The 19268-nt window shown below is 45.8% G+C and overlaps 1 non-coding gene across 1 annotated transcript; it reads right to left on the reverse strand.

Annotated features, from left to right (window-relative positions):
* Positions 1–798: 798 nt before the first annotated feature.
* On the reverse strand, positions 799–871 carry trnak-cuu (transfer RNA lysine (anticodon CUU)). The gene has a single exon. It is a non-coding gene; the product is annotated as a tRNA-Lys (tRNA).
* Between the last annotated feature and the right edge of the window lie 18397 nt (positions 872–19268).

Genomic DNA, 19268 nt, shown 5'->3' on the forward strand with positions numbered 1-19268 from the left:
ACGAAAGGTTCCAGAGCATAAATATTATGTTGAAACTTGCTCTCCATAAAAATCCAGGGAGGAGTTTTTTTCTCCTGCCAAAAAAGGCGACAGTGGCTGCTCCCTTATTATTGAAAAGCTGTATCTTTTACTTCACGAAACTTTGAGTGAGAGAAAACTGATCCTCAGTGATGCTCATTTCAAGTTTTATTCCCTTTTATTCCAAAAGGGTATATTGGTCTTGAAAGGAGCGCAGCCCAGATTTACCAGAACGTTAGCAGGGCTCGAAGGGTTAAATTATGAGCAGCGGTTACACACTTGTATTCCCTGGAATATAGAAGGCTTTTTTGGATTTTGAGAGGTAGATAGACAAAACCTTTCCGCTGGTGAGGGAGTCCAAGACAATATCACAATGTCACAATCTCTGTTTAACGAGTGAAAACGGCCATACGCATCACTGTGAGTGTAAGAGACGAGTCTCAAGGTGCCGCGTCCTGTACAGTGAATGTCAAAACTTTTAAAAGTTGCAGAAAGTGTTAGGGATTCAGATACACAAACCTCTAATGGGAATGAGATTTTGTCAGAGGTTGCAGCCTTCCCGACTTCTCTTGCCCTTTGCGAGACACCTGTTCCGGTTTAAATTCACAAACTGGGTGAGTTGGTGATCACGGTACAGCAGACTCAGCGGTCCCGGGTGAGACAGAGAGAAATCAGCCCGGGCACGGCCACAATGTGCGCGGTGACACTGCACGGGAGGTCGGGGTGCGTCAGAGCTGGGGTTCGCTCCTAAAAGCAACATAAAAAGTTTAAAAGAGAACTCACCCAACGTGGGGCTCGAACCCACGACCTTGAGATTAAGAGTCTCATGCTCTACCGACTGAGCTAGCCGGGCGTAATTAATCATGCCTCTCTTGTCTGTCATTGCAGTAAACTCGCCCCTGGGTGTCCATGTGCAGCAATCCCAACATAACGTCCATATCATTGGCTGTGTTTATCTCTGTGTGTGTGTCCACCTGCAGGTTGATTTTGAACGAATCCGAGTGTTTGTCTTCTGTTTTTAACATTAAATAAATGAGGGCATCAGACACTTCCCTCCCTGGCACTGGGGAACCAGTGAGACAGACTTGTTATTGTGAAAACGCAAATAAAGCATTAATTGAGGAATTATACAGACTCTTATCAGCACCAATGTCGCTTTACAATATATACACCCCAATAAATAAATAATACAGATACATGTAATATATTTGCAACTAACAGAGTCAATAAACCAGAAATATTATTTGTACCTAATACAAACACTCCCAGATATATTTAGCAACCTTATACGCGTTTCCTGGTGGTCCAGTGGATGCGATGCCCAGTCAGGGAATTTGCTCTCATAAAAAGCATTGTCAATTTTGTACAATCATCGCAAATTCACGGCACAGAAGGAGGATATTCGGATCATTGCGTTCGCGCCGGCCGAAAATGAGCCATGCAGTCTAATCCCACTTTCCAGCACTTGGTCCGTAGCATTGTAGGTTCCGCCACTTCAAGTGCATATCCAAATGCTTTCTAAATCTAACGAGGGATTCTGCATCTACCACCCTTTCAGGAAGTTATTTTTCCAGACCCCCACCACCCTCTGGGTGAAAAGACTTCTCCTCAGCTCCCCTCTAATCCTTCTATCAATCACTTTAAATCTATGCCCCCTGGTTATTGATCTCCCTGCTCAGGTAAATAATTCCATCCCATCCACTCTATCTCGGCCCTTCATAATTTTGTACACCTCAATTAAATCACCCCCTCAGCCTCCTCTGTTCCAAAGAACACAACCCCAGTCTATCCAATCTTTCCTCACAGCCAAAATGCTCCAGCCCTGGGAACCTCCTCGTAAATCTCTTCTGTGCCCTCTCTTGTGCAATCACATCTTTTTTGACCAGTCTGCCAATTGGGACCTTGTCAAAAGCCTTGCTAAAATCCAAGTAGACGACATCAAAATAATCCAGGTGTGTTCTCACCAAAGCCCTATTTAATTGCAGCAAGACTTCCTTTCTCTGATGTTCCAACCTCCTTGCAAAAAGGCCAACACACCAGGGGCTGAGTTTAGAATCGGAGAAGGATGCAGCTCAGAAGCAGGCCATTCGGGCCATCGCGCCCTGCCTTGTACGACAAACCATGTACCAGATTCTCCTGAATTCCAAGGTGTGGAACGAAAGTGAACAACAAAAGCCCTTACATTCGACAGTGGAGGTACAGGCAATTCTCTGAGAAACCGGTTTGTCTATTTCCCGGTGTTTGCCTGTCTCTCTGGCTGTGTTTATCTCTGTGCATGTGGAGCTGCAGGCTGATTTTGAATTAGTAAGTGTGTGTGTGTGTGTATGTTTCTTGCAATAAATAAATGATGGAATTAGACGCTTCTCTCCATGACACTGGGGAAGGGTCAAAGATTAGCCATGATCTTATCAAATGGCGGAGCAGGCACGAGGGGCTGTATGACCTACTCCTGTTCCTGTGGTACATTTCCCCAAGTGTCTGTTCTCTCAATACTTGTTGAATGACCGCCTTGTGTTTCCAGCATATTTTGGTTTAAAGCTCGGTTTCGGGATGAGCCGGTGGGCGTCAAAACGTGCCGTGGATGGAGACCGGGTTGGTTATTGCGGGAAGAGCAAATCAACTGGGCCAAAAAATCAACTGCAGCTCAACGTTCAAATAAAATAGGAGTCAAAATAACCGAGGTCAGAAGTGCGATTCGCACCCACGCCTTCCAAAATAGACGATCACCTGAACCGCTCGGCCATGCTGACTGAAAAATGTTTTTTTCACTCGCCACCCATTCAACATTGAGCACCCCCCCTCCCCCGGAGACAGTTTCACTCACTCCAGTGCTTGGTAAGATAAATGCTGCTGGAAAGGCTCGGTGAGCGGGATGCCACCTCCCCGGGTTTTCCTGAGCCTATTGTACTTTATTCCTATTTAATCACGGGAATATCCGCAATCAGGAGCTAAAAAGAATTGAAAGCAGAAAGGGAAATCCACGTTAAATCTGATAACCCTATAAATAAAGTTCGCTGGTGGTCCAGTGGTTCGAATTCGGCATTTTCACCACTGCAGCCGGGGTGCGAATCCCCATCAAAAAAAGCAACTTTTGAACACATGTTATATCAATCGCATGGAAAAGAAAACATTCATTGTTTTCATCACCATTAATTAACCGATAACGTTATTTTGCAGAATGAAAGGCGACTGAGGGATGTTGGAAAACTTTAATAATTTCTTTTGTGCGATGAACATTTTATCCCTTCTCATTTTACACACTGTATTTTTAAGGGCTCGGTTTAAAATGTTCAATGCTCGTGAGACCACGAATTTGTGTTAAATTTAACAGGACTGGCTATTTCACAGAGAAAAAATAAATTTGCCCCAATATAATGTTTTTGCCTGGGATTGAACCAGGGACTTTTCGCATGTAAAGCAAACGTAATAACCGCTACACTACAGAAACCTCTGCTTTGATTATCAGCCAGAAGTTAGAATGACTGCATTGATTCTCTTTCATAACTATTCAATTGATAGTCCAGCAATTTTATTTTAAATTCACAAGCTTTCGGAGGCTTCCACCTTCCTCAGGTGAACGTTGTTGGAAATGAAATACTCGAAATCAAATCCTCCATTTCGAGTATTTCATTTCCAACAACGTTCACCTCAGGAAGGAGGAAGCCTCCGAAAGCTTGTGAATTTAAAATAAAATTGCTGGACTATAACTTGGTGTTGTAAAATTGTTTACAATTGTCAACCCCAGTCCATCACCGGCATCTCCACATCATTCAATTGATCGAAGTTGCACAAGTCACAAAAGAAAAATGTTCATTTCAAAGTTATTAAACTCCCAAATGTGGCCTGCCTTGTTTGGACAGGGGTTGACCCAGACGTCACAGCCTCAACAAAGCATATTCTCAACATTTCCATTGGGAACAGGAGGAGGCCATTCAGCCCCTTGAACCTGTTCCGCCCCTCAATTAGATGATCGATGATCTGAACCTCAAATCCATTTATCCGCCATTAGTCCCTATCCCTCGATACCCTTACCCAACAAAAATCTATCGATCTCAGTCTTGAAAGCTTCAATTGACCCCAAGCGTCCACAATCTTTTGGGGGACAGAGTTCCAGACTTCTCCTGCCCATTGTGTAAAAAAGTGCTTCCTGATTTCGAACCTGAATAGCATGGTTCTCATTTTAAGGTTCTGTCCCCCTCGTTCTTGATTCCCCAGAGGAAATTGATTCTCTCTCTCTATTCTATCGAATCATTTAAACATGTTAAACACCTCGCTCAGACCGCCCCTCAATCTTCCATACTCGAGGGAATACGAGCCCAGTCCATGCAGCCTGTCCTCATAATTTAACCTTTTTAGCCCCGGTAACATTCTGGTGCGTCTGCTCTGCACACGCTCCAAGGCCAATCTATCCTTCCTGAGGTGCAGTGTCAAAAATTGAACGCAGTTACTCCAGACTCAGTCCAACCAGAGCTTTATATAACTGGAACATAACTTCCACTTCTTTATATTCCAGCCCCCTGAGATAAAGGCTAACATTCCGTTAGCCTTTGAAATTATTTTTGGACCCGTCCGTTAGCTTTTATTGATTTATGTAAATGAACCGTTAATTCTCTCTGCTTCTCCACAGTTCCTACCTTCTTACCATTTGGAAATTACCCTGACCATCGGTCCAAAGTGGATTACCCCACATTGAACTCCATCTGCCATAGTTTTGCCCACTCACTTAACCTATCAATGTCCCTTTGCAACTTTCCAATCGCATTCCACACCACTTACTCAACCACCTAACTTAGTGTCATCAGCAAACTTGGATACACGACTCCCTGTTCCTTCATCTAAGTCATTGATAATTATGATGACAAGCTGAGACCCCAGTTACAGATCCCTGGGGGACACCACTAGTCACATGCTGCCAATTGGAGTATGTACCCATTATCCCTACTCTCTGTCTCCTATCTCCTAACCAATTCTCTACCCATGTCAATACATTGCCTCAAGTTCCATGCGCTTTCATTTTTGCCAACAGTCTCTTGTGTGGAACCATATCAAATGCCTGTCGGAATTCCATATAAATAATATCATAGGAACATAGGAACAGGAGTAGGCCATTCAGCCCCTCGTTCCTGCTCCACCATTTGATAAGATCATGGCTGATCTGTGATCTAACTCCATGTACCCGCCTTTGGCCCATATCCCGTAATACCTTTGATTGCCAAAAAGCTAACTATCTCAAATCTAAATTTAGCAATTGAGCTGGTATCAATTGCCATTTGCGGAAGAGAGTTCCAAACTTCCACCACCCTTTGTGTGCAGAAATGTTTTCTAATCTCGCTCCTGAAAGGTCCGACTCTAATTTTTCGACAAAATGGTGGCAAGTTCGCCGGACATCTTGGACAAAATGGCGGCAAGTCCTTCACGGCTGTTTGACAGGAACAGAAGGAGGCCATTGAGCTCCTCAAGCCTCTTATATGGGAACTGAAGGCCATTCAGCCTCTGAAGGCTGTTACACAGCAAAAGAACTAGGCCATTCAGCCCCTCAAGCCCGTTGCATCGTTACTGGAGGCGATCATCTCCTCAAGCCTGTTACATAGAATCAGGACGAGGCCATTCAGCCCTTCGAGCCTTTTATACAGGAACTTGAGGCCAATCAACCCCTCAAGCCTGTCAGATAGCAACAGGAGGAGGCCATTCAGCCCCTTGAGCCCCTTACACCAGATCTGGTGGCCAATCAGCCCCTCAAGCCTGTTACATAGGAACTGGAGGGGGCCACTCAGCCCCTCGAGCGTGTTATACGAGAACTGAAGACCATTCAGCCCCTCGAGCCCATTACACCGTAACTGGAGGCCAGACAGACCCTCAAGCCTGTTACATAGGAAGAGGAGGAGGCCATTCAGCCCTTCGAGCCTGTTATACAGGAACTGGACGCCAATCAACCCTTCAAGCCTGTCAGATAGCAACAGGAGGAGGCCATTCAGCCCCCGAGCCCGTTACACCAAACCTGGAGGACAATCAGCCCCTCAAGCCTGTTACATAGGAAAAGCAGAAGGCCATTCAGCTGCTCGAGCGTGTTATACTGGAACTGAAGGCCATTCAGCACCTCGAGCCTATTACACTGGAATAGGACTCAGCCATTAAGCCCCTCGAGCTTGTTGCACTGGAACAGGAGGAGGCCTTTCAGCCCTTCGAGACTGTTATACAGGATCTGGACGCCATTCAGCCCCTCACGCATGTTACATAGGAACAAGAGGAGTCCAGTCAGTTCCTTAACCTGTTCCGCCATTCAATTAGATCATGGCTGATCTGTATCTTAACTCCATCTACCCGCATTGGTACCAGAATCCTCAATACCCTTGCCGAACAAAAGTCTATCAATATCCGTTTTGACATTTCGGATTGACCCCCAGCCTCAACAGACTTTTGTGGGAGAGAGTTCCAGATTTCGACAACCTTTGTGTGAAGAAGTGCTGCCTGACATCACCCCTGGACGGCCGAGCTCTAATTTTAAGGTTATTCCCCCTTGTTCTGGACTCCCCCAACAGAGGAAGTAATTTCTCTCTGTCGACCCCATCAACTCCTTTCATCATCTTAAACACCTCAATTCAACCACACCTTAATCTTCTATATTCAGGGGAATACAAGCCCAGTCTATTCAACCTGTCCTCATAATTTAACCCTTTTAGCCCCGATATCATTGCAGTTAATCTGAGCTGCTGCCCTTCCAAGGGCAATACATCCTTCCTGAGGGTCAGTGCCCAGAACTGAATGCACTCCTCCAGATGGGCTCTAACCAGAGCTCTGTACAGCCGGAACAATACTTCCACCCCTTTATATTCCAGCCCTCGAGAAATAAAGGCCGACATTCTATTAACCTTTTTAATTATTTTTGTAACTGTCCACTAGCTTTTAATGATTTCTGTACTTGGACCCCTAAATCTCTCTGCTCCTCCACAGTTCCGAGCTCCTCACCATTTAGAAAACTCTCTGATCTATTTCTCTTAGATCCGAAGTGGATGACCTCACATTTCTCCACATTGAACTCTATTTGCCACAGTTTTGCCCACTCACATATTCTCTCAATGTCCTGGGGATTGTTGGTGCTTTTGTTTGGTTGGAGAATGCTTTAAATCAGGTCGTTATTTTAAAAAGATTAGAATTAATTTTTAATTTTTATTTTTTGGACAAGATCATTATTCCCCGATCAGTAAAATGTCTGTGTTTTTCAGATAGTGGAGACAGTTCAGAGATAGTTGCCTTTTTGTCTATTTTAATGAAGTGAAATTTTGCTGATTTAAAATCAGCTGTATTTCTAAGTTTTAAAAGCAGCTCTTCTGTTAGGTGAGGCTTCACTCCCAATGTCCAGTGTTTCCGCTTGTCCTGATATCAATGTAACATTTGAAGGGCTTCAGGTAATGAACAGTGAAACCCCTTCAGATTATCTCAGCCCACTCGTTCTATCCAGTGCCTAATAGTGCCTGCTCTTCAGAGGGTGACAGATTCACACTACACTCGGCCTTGTTTTAGACTTTAACTGTCAAACAAATTGATGAAACAGTAAGAGAATAAACAAAATAGCAGCAGTAAGGCAACAATTTTACTGTAAAGCTCAACCAGATCCTTATTGGAAAAGAAAATAATAAATAATTCACAAATACTGTACAAAACTGTGACCGAACTTTCAAACATCCTGGTTCTTTGTTGTCTTTTTCTCACAAACTATGGAAGCTGTTGACTTGATTAACATTCTCAGAGATTCCAAACAGACTCACCAGTTTGAAAAAGACAGGCTGATCAATGCCTTCAAAACAATGACTGGGAGCCAGTCATTTTAAACAATGGTCTGTTAAATTCAAAAGAAGCTGCCAGTAAAAACTGTACGAGAAGAAATGACCCCGGAGGTTTGTATCTGAATCAAATGTTTGACTTTGTGAGGTGCAGGCTGCCTTTAAGAGGAGCAGGCTGCCTTTAAGAGGTGCTGACCACTCACGCAATGTCGCCCCCCACCGCCTGCTGGTGCGAAGCCGCTCAACAGCACAGCCAGGCCTGACTGCTCGCAGGAATCAGGTGAATCACCAGGCAGCACCAATCTCACGGACTGTCTGCATCTCAATGACCGGGTGCAGGTTAATCACGTGGGGGTTAATCGACCCCCGTGTTCGGATTCGGGGGTTATCGAATTTAACCCCGTACATATCTTTATATATATTTTACATAGAATACAGCACGGCACAGAAACAGGCCATTCAGCCCATCTGGGTAAAGAAGTTCCCCTGAATTTCTTATTTGACAACAACTTCTGGAGTAGAAAATATAATACAATACATAATCTAATATTCTACGTATATATATTCAACATCGAATGTACAGTACAGCACAATACAGTGTCCATTCGGCCCGACTACTATTTCTGCTTTACAACAGCTACTTTTTAAACATAAAATACAAGACAATATATCTTTATATAAATATTACATAGAATTCCGCACGTCACAGAAACAGGCCATTCGGCCCATTTGGATAATTAAATATCCCACAGTGACCAAGTGATTCCACAGTGCACCCAGTGATAGTGCCCCATTGATCCACAGTGTCCCAGTGATCTCAAGTGCACCCAGTGATCCCACAGTGATTGCAGAGTGACCCATTGATACCACAGTGCATTTGTGATATTGCCTCAGTCATGCACAGTGTCCCAATGATCCACAGTGCACCCAGTGATCCCACAGTGATCGCAGCGTGACCCAGTGATCCTACAGTGCACCCAGTGATATTGCCGCAGTGATCCAAAGTGTCTCAGTGATCCCAAAGTGCCCCAGTTCTCTCAAAGTGATCCCACTGATCCCACAGTGTCCCAGTGATCCAAAAATACCCCAATGAACCTGCAGTGTCCCAGTGATCCCACAGCAACCTGTGACCCCACAGTGCTCCCATTGATCCCACAGTGACCCAAACAAAACTCACGTGAGTCTCATTGGGTGCAGCCTGTGTTAAAGGCCTCGGTCAGTGCCCTGTGGAGAGAAAGCCTGTAGTTTGTGGTCAACTTACAGATTGTGGCTTTTTCCAATCAGCCAAAGAGTTCAAACAAATTCATTGCATTTAAAAGAGCCAAAGCAAAACGTTTTTTAAAAAAACCTAACACACAGCATGATCCCTCACTGAGTTACAGGGACAATCTCTCAGCAACATTCATTTACACAGAAACAAAGCCCAGTTTATAAAGGAGAAAAATCTAAGTCGTAAAAGATTGAGAGACAATCTTTATCGACAACAACTTGTATTTATATCTTACAGCAACGACTACAACATCAATTTGCATTATTACATATATATATATATATATATGTACTTGCATAATACAACTACTATTACAAAGCCTCCATAAAGGATGTGGGGAAAAAGCAAAGGGGGAAATAGGACGAATTCGACAGCCCTTTCAAAGAGCTGACACAGGCACAGTGGGGCGAAAGGCCTCCTCTTGTGCCATAGTTACCATGAAACCTTAAATCTATGAAAAACAACTTCAATGTCATGAACCTGAAACAAAATGGACACCAGTAAGGCAGTCATCTGACTGAGGGGCAAGCTGGACATCATACTGAGGGGCAAGGATGCCATTTAACTGAGGGGCAAGGCGGACATCATACTGAGGGGCAAGCTGGACATCATACTGAGGGGCAAGCTGGACATCTTACTGAGGGGCAAGGCTGCCATTTAACTGAGGGGCAAGGCGGACATCATACTGAGGGGCAAGCTGGACATCATACTGAGGGGCAAGCTGGACATCTTACTGAGGGGCAAGGCTGCCATTTAACTGAGGGGCAAGGCGGCCAAATTACTGAGGGGACAAGATGGTCATATTGCACAAATTGGCCGCCATGAAGCAAAATGACCACCTTGCTCCTGAAATCTAATGGCTGCCAATAAGGCAGCCATCTTACTGAGGGGCAAGGTGAAGCGAGCTGTGGTGAGAGACACGGGGAGGGTTCATTTGCTGTTCCTGTTAAATCACTGTTGAACTATAGTTAAAGATACAAACGGAGTGAGACTGGCACCAGCTGGTGTTTAACACAAAGACAGAGGAGCAGCGAGGAAATCAAGGACCAAAATGTGAACTTCTGCAAAAAAATGGAATAACATTTGGTTATTTGGACGTAATGCTTCTGGAGAAGGAAAGACTAAACATTCGGAGGAAACGTCAAATGAGCCATTTTGTGGAGTGTTTGCAATTCTAGCTTCTATTAAATAAATCAGACTCAATCTGAATGCAGTTCTGATCTCGGATTTGGTTCATTTCTCTATTATTCATATTTTTCTTTAATCTGAAACAATAACAGTACTTGTAACAGTAACAGAACAGGAGAGTGCTGCAGGACCCTGTCCAGTTTAGTAACACAGCAGAAGGGGTAAGAGTACATTGTGATTTATTACAGAATCCCAGCAGTTCACTGGGAATGTTACACATGGTACAGATGGAGGAGTAAAATGGTGCAAAGTGATTTTACACTTTAATTTGGGGCAATGACTTTTTATCTCCAAAAGGTTAAAATTTATGTTTAAATAATGGGCTCTTTATCCTAAAGAAACTTCAGGCACAAACCATGGCTTTATGAACAAAACAATCATTTATTATTCTTAATAAACTAGAAAAATTTACATTAGAATTTAATCAACATCTGGGGATTATACCCGATTTGGAATTGCTTTAACACCAATAAAACAACACATTCTGAATTCCCAAAATGCATAACCGTTTGGAAATCCAATGTCCATCTTCGACTAAGCTGATAACGAAAGTTATATCCTCATGGTTGACTCAAGCTTGCCTGGAAGATTCCAGGCGTTTTGATGGATACCGTTGTAGTGTAGCCTGTCTCACCCTGGCATCCAGGTCATCTGCTTCACAGGCAATCTGTAAACCAGCATCGAGGCATCAAGCTGGGAGGTAGCGAGCAGTCAGGAAGATTCCAGGTGAGGTGCTGCTGACAGGAAGTGAAAGGTGAGGTTGGAGCAGCATTGGTGGATCTGCGTCTCTCCCCACTCAACTTCTGCCCAGCTTCTTTATAACATAGAACCACACCTCTGGGATGTTAGCTTATCAAAAATAGGTTCCTACAAATACAACCCATGATTGATTGACACTTCACTTGTTTTCTCTCAGTGTCCACAACGTAGCCAAATCAAGCCAGCAGGAGTTCAAACCACCTCTCGCCCTCCTGGAATCGTTATTATTGCTATGGTGATCTATCCTCTGCTGTGTGGTCTTTCACAACGTGTCATTAACAATCCTTCTAACAGCCCTTCCTCCTTTTAATCGTTCTTTTACTTCAGACATGCTGAAGCGGATTTAGTCTCAGGCTTTCGTTGATCAGATGAATGTTTACGACTAGGAGCAGCTGGGAAACTCCTGCAGTAAGTAATGGTCAGGGTCAGGTACACAAGGCTGAGTGACTTTATTGTGCAGCCTCCAGGCATCACCTCTCTCATTGTTTCTCTCTGTGGATCTACTTTTCCCTTTTCCTTCTTTCTATCTGTCTCTTCCTCCTTCCCTTTCCATCTGTCTTTATTTCATTCTGTTTGTTTCTCACTCTCTCCAGCTCTACTTCTGCCTACTTCTTTCTCTCTGTTTCTATTTGACTTCTCGAACTCTTCTTTGAATCTGTTTCTGTATTTCATTCCATCTTTCTCAGTCTCTGTTTAAATATTTGTATTTCTCCTCCTCTCTCCACTTTTCTATTTTCTCCCTGCTTTCTGTATCTCTTTTTCTCTTTCTCTTTGTCGTTTTATGTCTGACACTCTCCTGCTCTGACTCTCTCTCAGTCTCTAGTTATTTTGAATTGATTTCATCTGTCTGTTTACCTCTCCTCTCCTCTCACTTCGTAATCATTTGGCAGTGCCTCTCTCTCTCATTATGTGTGTGTGTATATATATATAGAAATATATATATCGATATGATTTCTTTCTCTATTTATTGTTCACTCTTGTCTTAATAACTTACTCCTTATTTCTCTCCGTCTCTGAGTAAATCTGTCTCTGCCCCTCTTTATTTCTGCAGTTTTCTCAGTGGTACATTTATTTTGTCGTTGGGTTCTCTCTCTGTCTGTCCCTCTCTCTGTCTCTCGTCTCTCTCCCTCTGCCTCTCTTTCTGTCTCTTTCTCTCCCTCTCTCTGCCCTCTCTGTCTCTCCCTGCCCTCTCTGTCTCTCCCTCTCTCTGTGTCTTTCTCCTGGTCTCTCTCTCTCTCTCTCTCTCGGCCTCTCTCTGTGCCACTCTCTCTGTCTCTCTCTCTCTGTCTCTCTCTTTCCCTCGCTTCCCTCTCTCTATATCTCCCTCTCTGTCTCTCTGCCTCTCCTTCTTTCATTCCCTCTCTCTCTCCCTCTCTCTTCACCTTGTCTCTCTTTCTCTGTCTCTCTCTCCCTGTCTCTCTCCAACTCTCTCTTTGTCTCTGCCTCTCCCTCTCTCATTCTCTCTGTCTCCCTCTCTATGTCTCTGTCTCACTCTAATTGCCTCGCCCTTTCTCTCGCTCTTTCTCGCTCCCCCACTCCCTCTTTCTCACTCTCTCTCTCTCTCCCGTTCTCCCCCTCCCCTCTCTCTCTCTGTCCCTCTCTCTGTCTCCCCTCTCTCTCTCCCATCCTCTCTCCCTCTCTCTCACCAGTTATGTGAAGTACACACATCCTGATCAGGTCCACAGAAGTGACTTTGATTTCCAGCTTTGCCCATTTTGTCTTGCGGTCAGTTAATTAAAGTCCAGCTGAGCTCTTTAGCGCCGCTATTTTGAGCAACAATTCACGGATCATCTGCAAAGCAAATCCCGCCACAATAGGTCAGATTATCAATAAAATATAATCTCAGAATCAGATTTAAGATCATTTCAGGGCTCTGTGCTGCTAATATAAAATGTTCTTTCCATCCCCCGGGAAGTGCAGGGGATGGAGTATGAAATGGGATTTAGTTCTAGTGCTTGAAACCCTTCTGTTCTTTTTATGATTTCACTAATTTAACAATTAAATTGAGTGGGTATTTCACCGCGTTCTTCAGCTCCTCTCTGAATTTAGTCTGGGTCAGGACATAAATACACGTGTTTGTGCAGGAACTGAGAAGCTGCAGCATCTTTGCTGTCTGTTGTGTGATATAAACAGGGTCAGCGGTGGAGTAATAAAACCCAATGTCTGCAATTCGCAGATAAATGGAAAAGACAACCCGTGTCAGCCACAACAGTATAAAACTGCCCGAGATACTGAAGAGTAAAATGATGGATTTCTTTCGGTTCTCCATCTCTGGATCACTCTGATTCTCTCCATTGCTGCGGCCCCGGAGTCCCCTGCGGACTCGACTGGACATTAAAATACGCCTGACAGTCTGAACATTGAACAGTAAAATCAGACAGAACGGGACACAAGGGGTTAAAATGAGGTGAAACATCTCAAATGCGGCCCATGTGGGGGAAGTACGGAAGATAGATTTAATTTCACAAAACCAGGGAACATCATTAATTATAATGGAAGGATCATATAAAATGTTCCAGTGGACATTCACCAAACAACCCAGCACACTCACTGTTCCCAGAACCACAGCCGCCGTTCTCTCGGTGCAATATTTAGTTTTCAGCTTCTCACAACAAATGGCCACAAATCGATCAAAGGTGAAAGCGACCGTGAGCCAGACAGAAACATTCGCAGCTGCTTCACTCAAGGAGCTAATAAAACTACACACGGGAGTAATGTGCAGGAATGACCCTGGGAAATAAATCGCATTAATCTGTCTCAATATCGGATCAGTGATAACGACCATGAGATCGGTCACTGCCATTCCCACCAGGTAGACACTGATACATTTGGAGAGACCGTACTTTCCTCGGGACAGGATCAAAATCGCAACCAAGTTAACTGGAAGAGAGAGAAAAGGAAGCAGAGAAATTACTGATCAGACCTGGAGACAAAGCAGCAGATTGAGAGGATCTGGGGTGAAATTTCCAGCTTTGTTGCTGCATCGAAGGGTGGAAAGTGATTGATTGAACTGGGCAGCGGTTTCGGGCAGAGAGATGTTTTTAAACACAATGATCAATAATGAATTGGGAGATGGATACAGAAAGTGAATAAAGTGAGCACCGGATCTAGTGGAAGGGCTGAGTGAGGGCGCAGTGCCGGTGGGGAAGGGAGCTGGGGTTTTACACACCGGGAATCCAGCGGATTAAAGACGGATTTGGGCTCCAGATGGACGGGAGAGGGAAGGGTGAGGAAGGTGAGGAGACGGGGAGGTGCAGCTTGTGTGTTGCTCTGGGTTAAGAGAGTCGACAGTGAGTGAGATTGGGAGGGAGTCAATGAAAAGAGTAGTGTACATGAACGTGTCGGAGCTGGAGAGGAGTCAGGAGTAGATGGTTTGGGAGAATTGACAAACTGAAGGAACCGACGAGACAGAGGATTCATTGCAGTGTGAGCAGAGGCTGGGATTCACAGGGAGAGACTGTACACAATCCAACTATTACATTTAACAGTTCAATTCTGTAGTTATTGGTGTCAGGGAACCTGTGTTTGGTACAAAATGTGTTTAATAAATGTAATTTGCAAATTCAATGAAACTTAAAATGAAAAGTATTAATAAAATTAATCATGTTGTTATTGAACTTATCCGAGCTTGAAAAATACTGTTTCCGAATAATTGATAACAATCAAGAAATTTCTGATTCTATTCTTGAAGTAAATTTTAATTATGTTTAGTGTTAAGTTGGAAAACAAGGAACATTCACAAAAACAGACTGAGGACCTGACAGGGATATAAACATGAGGAGCGAGTCCCACAATAAAAACTCACCCAATCTGACCACATCATAATAACACCTTCAAATCACATTTTCTATGTTTAATTGTACTGGAAGTTTCAGCAGTTCATTCTGATGAATTATTCACACCACAGCCTCTTGCTTCCCTCTCAGTCGCCCTCTCTATCACTCACTCTACTCTCTTTCTCAAGTCCATTTTCATATCCGATTAAATCCTATCATCCTGAGCCTGCATTCTGTTCACCAGCCCCGTGTTCCACCGATCCTATTCTCAGTGTTAGTTTGTTAAATAGTGAAGCCTCTGTGGAATAGTTTAATGTTTCTACAGATCATCCAATTCTCCACCTGTTCACCTACACTGTTCACTTCATCTACAAATCATGGAATAAACAGAATCGAATCCCTCTCCCAGGCAGATCTCACAATAATTGAGATTCCTTCTCCAGTAATTATAGGGTCTAGGGATAGATGGCGGGATTGTTCAATTTACAAAACACCAACATCATACTTATAAACTACAGGTACAGAGAAGGGCTGCTGATTCCAACAGGGACAGTGCAAATTGAGACCACAAAACATCAAAACATTTCATTTTACAGTGAAGTCCAGTGACAGTCAGTGAATTCATCCACAGTGAAGCAGAGAAGGAGATGTGAAAGAGTCAGCAGCAAACTCAGTTCAGTAACCAGACATCTGAAGCGGCGTCAGATACACACATAATGAAATAATATTTCATAACAGTGATCACCAATAAATACATTGAAATCCCAGTTAAACTGAAGCATGTTATTGGGGAGGGAGGACACTGCACTGCCTCCTTGTAACACTGAGACCGTGAGCTGTCTCATTATCAATCACTGAAAACACATTGATGAAAACATATTCCAGGACAGGTTAGTTCCACAACAAGAAACTGTTATCATCTCCTGATGGTCTGATACCAACTCTTAGCCCAATACATTCATTACAGAGAATAATGCAGTAACAATGCCAGGGTTGGATAGACAAATTCATGACAGATATAATGCAGCGCCTCAATACCGAAAGAGCAGAGACTTAACACATTCCATCATTCAACCAATAGAACAGAACAAGTGACTGTGTAAAATATGTAGGGACAAAAAACAATTTGCCAAGTACAGCAGCAGAGTTAACACCGATTTACACCTTTAACAGATGAAATAACGGCTTACCTGGAACTCCAATGGCCACAAGAACAGGATAATAAATAAGTTCTATCTGATCGATTACTGAATATCCCATTTCTGTGAGAAGCACTGACTTCTGTTACCCTGGAAACCACAGCTCCAGCAGGCACTCTGAGCTGATCCATTCCAACAAGCCCTGATTTATACAGGGGAGAAGTCTCCACTGACACGGTTATACCCCTGATCATTGCTATTAGTTACAGTCAGTTTAACAAACACATTATATCAGCAGCTTTGACTCCGCTGTAAATAATGTGGTGAATAAAACACAAACATCTCAAAGTCCAGGTTATTACTTAATCAGACCTCTCTCAGGAATAAAGTTTAAACCTGATCTCATACAGGACTGATCCAATAATAATAAACGGCTTCATTTACAGCTTTTATATAACTATATTGACCATGTTCACTCCTGGTGTTTTCATTTATAATTTGGACAGATGTCTCCGCAGTGTGCACTGAACCCAGGGACACAAGCAGACCCGTTTCACTCTGTTCCTGCAGTTTCCAGTTAAAATATGAATTGTGAGTCTCTGATACGAGGACAGTTAAAGGGCAGGTTGAGGATTGCAGCCTAGAAATGACTGTGGGTGATATGAGGGGACGGACACCTTGGACAAAATGGAGCACAGCGCGGCCAACCTTTTGGAAAAAAGGCAGCTGCGCCGCCGCCATCTTGGTCAGATGGCAGCAAGGATCCAACAGAGTGTCCCCAGTGATCCCGCAGTGAACCCACAATGATGACAGGGTGCAGCCAGTCAGCCCAGAGTGATGCCAGAGTGGCGGTCTTGATGTTCAGACCACCACCACAACAACAAGAACTACCACAACAATGTCCCAGTGACCCCCCCAGTGTCCCCTGAATGTCCAGTGACCCCCCCTGTGTCCCTGAATGTCCCAGTGACCCCCCCAGTGTCCCCTGAATGTCCCAGTGACCCCCCCCAGTGTCCTCTGAATGTCCCAGTGACCCCCCCCAGTGTCCCCTGAATGTCCCAGTGACCCCCCCCAGTGTCCACTGAATGTCCCAGTGATTCAGTGTGCACCCAGTGACCCCAGAGTAACCCAGACATTACTCACGTGCTCCCCATCGGGTCCAGGCTGTGGTGAAGGTCTCAGTCAGTCCGTCCCCAGCGGAGAGAACGATGCTTGGCCCAGGATTTCACCCACTCCTCCTCACAAAATGTCTCTTTCTGGATCATCTCCTTGCAGCATTTCATCAAAAAGATTCCTGAGGGGAGAGAGAGGGAATTGATTAAAATACAAAAGCAAGGGATTAAAAAGGCACAGCAAGAGGCAAGAACTCCATCCCTCCCACTCCCTCTCTCACTCTCTCCATCTCTCTCTCCACCCTCTCCCTCTCTCTCTCTCCACCCTCTCCCTATCTTCTCACTCTCTGCCTCTCACCCGTATCCCTGTCTCTCCCTCTCACCCCCTCACCCTCTCCCCTTCTCTCTCTCCCTCCCTCTCTCTCTCCCCTCTCTCCTCTCCCTCTCTCTCTCCCTCTCTCTCTCCCTCTCTCTCTCCCTCTCCCTCCCTCCCACTCTCTCCCTCCCTCTCCCCTCTCTCTTCCTCTCCCTCTCCATCTCTCTCCCTCTCTCCCCCTCTCCCCTCTCTCTCTCTCTCACCCTCTATCTTTCTCACCCTCTCTCTCTCCCTCTCCTCCCTTCTCGCTCCCTCTCCCTCGCTCTCCCTCTCCCTTTTCCCCCCTCTCCCTCTCCGCCCCTCTCTCTCTCCCTCTCCCACTCTCTCTCTATATCTCTCTCCCTCCCTTTTTCTCCCTCTCCCCCTCTCTCTCCTCTCCCCCTCTCTCTCTCACCCTCTCTCTTTCTCTCCCTTTCCCTTTCTACCCCTCTCCCCCTCTCACTCTCTCTCACAATCTATCTCTCTCACACTCTCTCTCTCCCTCTCCTCCCGTCTCTTTCTCCCTCTCCCCCTCTCTCGCTCCCTCTCCCCCATCTCTCTCTCTCACCCTCTCTCTTCCTCTCCCTCTTCCTCTCTCTCCCTCTCCCTCTCTCCCGCTCTCCCCCCTCTCTCTCTCACCCTCTATCATTCTCACCCTCTCTCTCTCCCTCTCCCCCTCTCTCTCTCTCCCTCTCCCCCCTCCCTCCCTCTCCCACCCTCTCTCCCTCCTCTCCCCCTCTCTCTCACCCTCTCTATCTCTCACCCACTCTCTTTCTCTCCCTCTCCCTCTCGCTCCCTCTCTCTCTCTCACCCTCTCCCCCCTCTCTCTCTCTCCACCCTCTCCCTATCTCTCTCTCTCTGCCTCTCACCCGTATTCCTGTCTCTCCCTCTCCCTCTCACCCCCTCTCCCTCTCCACTTCTCTCTCTCCCTCCCTCTCTCTCTCCCTCTCCCTCCCTCTCTCTCTCCCTCTCCCTCCCTCCCTCTCCCACCCTCCCACTCTCTCCCTTCTCTCTTCCTCTCCCTCTCCATCTCTCTCCCCTCCTCCCCCTCTCCCGCTCTCCCGCTCTCTGTCTCTCACCCTCTATCTTTCTCACCCTCTCTCTCTCCCTCTCGCCCTCTCTCTCCCTCTCCCCCCTCCCTCCCTCTCCCACCTCTCTCCCACCCTCTCCCCTCTCTCTCACCCTCTCTATCTCTCACCCACTCTCTTTCTCTCCCTCTCCCTCTCGCTCCCTCTCTCTCACCCTCTATCTTCTCACCCTCTCTCTCTCCCTCTCCCCCCTCTCTCTCTCTCACCCTCTCCCCCCTCTCTCTCTCCACCCCCTCTCCCTATCTCTCTCACTCTCTGCCTCTCACCCGTATCCCTGTCTCTCCCTCTACCTCTCACCCCCTCTCCCTCTCCACTTCTCTCTCTCCCTCCCTCTCTCTCTCCCTCTCCCTCCTCTCTCTCTCCCTCCCTCCCTCTCCACCCTCCCACTCCCACCCTCCCACTCTCTCCCTCCCACTCCCCTCTCTCTTCCTCTCCATCTCTCTCCCTCTCTCCCCCTCTCCCGCTCTCTGTCTCTCACCCTCTATCTTTCTCACCCTCTCTCTCTCCCTCTCCCCCCTTCTCGCTCCCTCTCCCTCGCTCTCCCTCTCCCTTTCCCCCCCCTCTCCCTCTCCGCCCCTCCCTCTTTCTCCCTCACCCCCTCTCTCTCCCTCTGCCCCTCTCTCTCTCACCCTCTCTATTTCTCTCCCTTTCCCTTTCTACCCCTCTCCACCTCTCACTCTCTCTCACCCTCTATCTCTCTCACACTCTCTCTCTCCCTCTCCTCCCGTCTCTCTCTCCCTCCCCCCCTCTCTCGCTCCCTCTCCCTCACTCTCGCTCCCTCT

Source organism: Heptranchias perlo, unplaced genomic scaffold (assembly GCF_035084215.1).
Source record: "Heptranchias perlo isolate sHepPer1 unplaced genomic scaffold, sHepPer1.hap1 HAP1_SCAFFOLD_52, whole genome shotgun sequence".
NCBI classification, from domain to species: Eukaryota; Metazoa; Chordata; class Chondrichthyes; order Hexanchiformes; family Hexanchidae; genus Heptranchias; species Heptranchias perlo.